At 41.7% G+C, this 5,245-nt stretch overlaps 1 non-coding gene across 1 annotated transcript; it reads right to left on the bottom strand.

Annotated features, from left to right (window-relative positions):
• Positions 1-2,304: 2,304 nt before the first annotated feature.
• Positions 2,305-2,379, bottom strand: Trnat-agu (transfer RNA threonine (anticodon AGU)). Its single transcript has one exon. It is a non-coding gene; the product is annotated as a tRNA-Thr (tRNA).
• Positions 2,380-5,245: the final 2,866 nt, after the last annotated feature.

Genomic DNA, 5,245 nt, shown 5'->3' on the forward strand with positions numbered 1-5,245 from the left:
AAATACTGAAGGATTGTATATAACACTTTGTTTATCTGTAATTTTCATTATAATTTTAGGTCTGCTCTACAGATCCACCAGAGGGTGTAAACAGTAATTACTACGAAACTAACTGACGAGTATATGATACCGAATGCTTTACGACTATCATTGTTTTGTTTTCGTCGAACGTAGTAGGGACCATGTTAACAGTCGTCCATTTGTTGTCCGTCGATGGGCACAGCACGAAATTATTCTTTCGATGTAGACTTCTTTAATCATCTTCAAATATCTTTAACACTGCCTCCTGCAGTTTTTTCCACGTTGTCGAGGTTTTCAAAGTAGTTAATTAGGAATTTTTCCCTTTACTTCCTAGAATATTTGAAAACTTCCTGTATAACGCAACTTGTAGAATTAGTAGTTTACCCCAAGGAACTATATAGTTTACCTGTTCATGTACTTTACGGTTTTCCTTATTATTTTACAGGAAAACTGTTAATGTAATCACAGAATAACACTATGACTTTTGTTAAATCAATAAACATCAGCACATAAGCTGAACTATAAATGAAACCTTAAAGAATAAGACGAGAATAATTACAAAAATTAACGTTTTACTAAATAACGAGTTTGCCTGTCTTGCTCTGTGGCAGTGAATCTTGGATTTAAAAAAGGTAGTAGCACAATATCGGCTGAAATGATAAGATGTGAAAGGGTGCTCATAGGATCTTATAAGAAGTAACTTAAACGACAAAGTGGAAGAAAATAAGGAGAAATAGAGACATCTTGAACGTACGGTTAGGGACAGTTCCATTCATTGTAAACAAGGAATAAAAGACGCTGGAAGACCGAGAAAAAGATGTTCATAAAAATGTGAAGTCGGAACAGAAACACAGCTTAAACCTTGAAGTAAAGATGAAGAACAAGAAGACTGTCCCTAAAAGCTTGGTGAGATTTCCTTGATCTTACACAGCACAACATTTGTTCGTCGTCTACTTAATACACGAACTAATAAAAAAAGTTTCGTCACTCTCGTAACACACATAGCTTGTCTGTTACGAATCCTCTTCTTAGATTTTCTTTTGATCACATTTCGCTACATACGCATACCTGTGTAGTTCAAAATGGCTCTGAGCACTATGGGACTTAACAGCTATGGTCATCAGTCCCCTAGAACTTAGAACTACTTAAACCTAACTAACCTAAGGACATCACACAACAGCCAGCCATCACGAGGCAGAGAAAATCCCTGACCCCGCCGGGAATCGAACCCGGGAACCCGGGCGTGGGAAGCGAGAACGCTATACCTGTGTAGTGGAGGTAGAAAGAGACGTGCATAATTTCCTGTGGCTCAACAAAGACTAGCGTGTCCCCTAACCTATCAAAGATATGCTTCCGGGAAAAAGGAACCTAACAGTTACACGTGAAATCTGAACCATGTGTTGTTCCTGGCGGATCTCCACATCAGTGAGAGGTGAAGGGGCAATTGAAAACAAACATTCTATGGTCTGACCACGATTTAATCCCTCAGCCTTTCCGTTTCGGGGTACGTGCTTGTCCGCTAGACTATCTAGCTCACTCGTATTGCAGTTCAAAAGAGCACTTAGTGGTCTCCAATAATGAATGAGGCAATGCTGCTTGTTTAGTCTATTTAGCGCTTCAGCGTCCCTTGAAAAGACATTGCGAAGTCGTGTACACACTTTACTGCAGTAACGCTTGTCAGCACTGACAGTTGTCCGCCGAACTGAAAAATATCCCAGTGAAATTTTCTGAGATGCATTAACAAAGAGACGAGCCGAAGGCTGTCATATAAAAACTGTCGAAAGGATGGCACGTCACTTCCTGGATAATATTCATGGTTTCTGTTAGATGCTAGAATTCGTCGTTTGTTGTTTACTATTTGACTTGTGTTTCGTAGTACCATCGTTCGGAGTTTCAGTACAAACCGTGCAACACCTCAACAGCCGTCATCATACGCCTTGTCTAATACGCACGAGAATAAAATATCAAAGCGTATTGTAACAGTACAGACCACATATAGGGTGATTTAGCTGTCCCTACCAATAGGTTTTATGCAACCTGCAATGCCTTCAAAAACCAAGTACGAGATTTTCGTATTCTCTCTCTTGCTATGCGCAAACTATTTGTCCTGCAAAAAAAATGAAAGGGACTTATTCGTAGGAAATTTGAAGTAGTTAAATTTTGTACTGGGTTAAGATTTATACGTAAACTGAAGGTGGAGAAAAGAAGAAAAGAAAGGAGAGGGATGACTGCTGTTAGCTGCAGTAGGACATTACGCGGAATCGACGGCGACGAGTGAAAGTGTGTACCGGACTGGGATTCGAACCCAGAATCTCCTACTTACTAGGCAGGTGCGTTAACCACTGCGCCATTCGGGACACCGTGTTATCGCAACGGCACGGACTACCTGGGATCACCTCAGGGCCGATCCTGGCTCCCATCGAGCTCCACCTATCCACCGACCCTGTTCATTTCCTCCATACTCGCTCTTCCGAGATTCCCACAGGAGGTCGGACGTATTTGTGCAACTGAAGAAGGGGGGATTCATTGCCCAGCTAGTCCTCTCAGTTTATATGAAAGTGTGGTGTCTGTTCTTTCGTACATGTCCGATTCGCGGGAATTCAAGGTTTTCAAGTTATTTTTGTACGTTTTCTTAATTCGAAAAAACAACCTCCAGCGAAAACTTATCCCATTACAAAATGTATTTATAATAATTGATCTACAAAAAAGTCCTGTTCATTTTTTGGTACCTAGTACTAACAAACAAGAAAACATGAAAATCTTGCACGTGGTATTTGAAGGCGTCGGGACTGCATAAAACCTATGGATAGGGGCAATCGAATTATCTTGTATGTGTAGGGACTACGGAAAAGAAGTTATACATCTCGTCCTATGCTAAGACCATTGCGCAAAATAGAAGATCCAGCTTCTCGGTAGAGAAAATTTTGTTATGGTGCAGATAACAGATCTGTCAGAGTGTGCGACTGAGATGGTGTGGCAACTGGAAACATACTCGAAATTTTAAGTACCCGGGACAGTACGATTCTTGTGGTCACGATGTCTATATTGCACACTGGTTCACTGTGAAATTCCGGCAGTATATGTTGTGCTACAGAAGAATGCTGAAGATTAGATGGGTTGATCACATAACTAATGAAGAGGTATTGAATAGGATTGGGGAGAAGTTTGTGGCACAACTTGACTAGAAGAAGGTGAAACGTCCCCTTTTCAACAATTATACAAGACTGTGCTTATCCTGACACACAATATTTTTAGCGCAACGCAATCTGACTTTCAAAAATCCCATACAAAAGAATGGCCCTGACTAACATTAACCTATACCTTTCACAAATCACTTACCTCACCAAAAATCTTCGTTACTCGAACTACTGCAAAACAGCGAGCGCCACTACTGCCAGCTAAATAAAAGATTCAAACTACGGAAGGCACTAACTACTGATAGGCATAGTTAGGAAATGAAAGATTTTAGTAGAGAACAAACAATGTATTTACCTTAATAGTGTTGAAAGATCATAATATACATAGGAGTTCATAACATCCATTCTTACAAATATCGAAACTCCGCCATTTCTCTCCCCACATCCACCACTGCTGGCGGCTCACCTCCAACTGCGCAACGCTACGCGCTGTTAACAGCCAGCTGCCGTTGCACAACACTACAATGGCAGACAACAATGCAAACTAGCCACAGACTGCAAACAGCACAGCCAGTGATTTTCATACAGAGCGCTACGTAACGTTGCCAATAAGAAAACATAAACAGCCTACTTACAAAGGGATCGGTTGGTAGGACATGTTCTGTGGCATCAAGGGATCACCAATTTAGCTTTGGAGGGCAGTGTGGAGTATAAAAATCGTAGAGGGAGACCAAGAATTGAATACACTATGCAGATTCAGAAGGATGGAGGTTGCAGTAGTTACTGGGAGATGAAGAAGCTTGCACAGGATAGAGTAGCATGGAGAGCTGCATCAAACCAGTCTCATGACTGAAGACCACAACAACAACAACATGGACCAAATACAATGTTAAGTCTAGCAGCAGTGAAATGGCGCCAACAATTCGCCCAAGGCCACACGGACGTGAGTGACGTTGACTGGGAAGCACAGACCTACACATGAGACTTCCACATTTTCGAGAAGCAGGAAGAACATTTGGGGGGGGGGGGGGGGGGGCAGAGCTGGGAGAGACTAGGGAAGGGGGGGATAAGGACGGACAGACAATTGTGCTCGAATATCTCCGTGACTAAAGAGCGGATTCCTGTCGTCGAGGAACTGAGCGTTTGGTAGACCGTTGTTCACGGAGACTTGCCGACTACGTTGAAAAATAGTGTCATGTATCTGTGTCATTTTAAGTGTAGTGCAGTATTCAATAAAATCTACTTTGTCTGTTCTACTAATGTATAAGGTACTTTTCGGAGCCCATGTACAACGAAATAGCAAGTTTAATGTCAGGTGCTGTGGCTGCACTCCACAAGGGTGTTTACCGAAGTGGAAAGTCGGCCACAGGGGAGACATAGCAGCCCTTTCTGAATGGGTAGCTGGTATGCGATTTCGCCGAAGGGGTGTCGCTAGACTTAACCAATAACCTCCCAAGGATGGGACTCAACGGTCCAGCCGACCATGGGTGCCTGATACTTACTGGAAGTTGGCCAAAAACGCCAAAGAAACCTAGCCCAGTATTTAAATTGTGTAATTCCTATTTAATACAAAATAGCTGGCCAGCTCCGAGTAGGAATCGCGCACTGAGGGCTCCATACAAACTTAATTACGTATACAGACATTTCATCCATTCCGAGAATGGAGGATCTCGAAGATTTTTGGCTGTAATTGACATTGTTACTGGCAACATATCAGCCCCATGGATTCGAAGTCTTTCGAGAATATTTTAATCTCAACCCGGAACTCGGATAACAAATAAAAAAGAAATATTTTTCATGTAATATAATTACAAATTAACAATTTTCTGATTTTTTTTCCTTTACTTGTACAGTCAAACATTGTTTCTTTCCAAACTTCATGATTATAGACCAATGGGAAGTACCCTACAGGTTTTGATGACTGTTTGGGAGTATCGATATACGTGACAAAGATGTCCGTCTCTTTCAAGTCCCCAAAGTACCGTGGACTTGATAGTATGTGACAGTAACTTAATCTTGATACGTCTACCGTTCGTGAGAAAAAGAGTTTTTAACAGTCGGACATGCAGAGACACGGGCAGCAAAGT

This window comes from Schistocerca nitens, chromosome 7 (assembly GCF_023898315.1).
Source record: "Schistocerca nitens isolate TAMUIC-IGC-003100 chromosome 7, iqSchNite1.1, whole genome shotgun sequence".
Lineage (NCBI taxonomy): Eukaryota > Metazoa > Arthropoda > Insecta > Orthoptera > Acrididae > Schistocerca > Schistocerca nitens.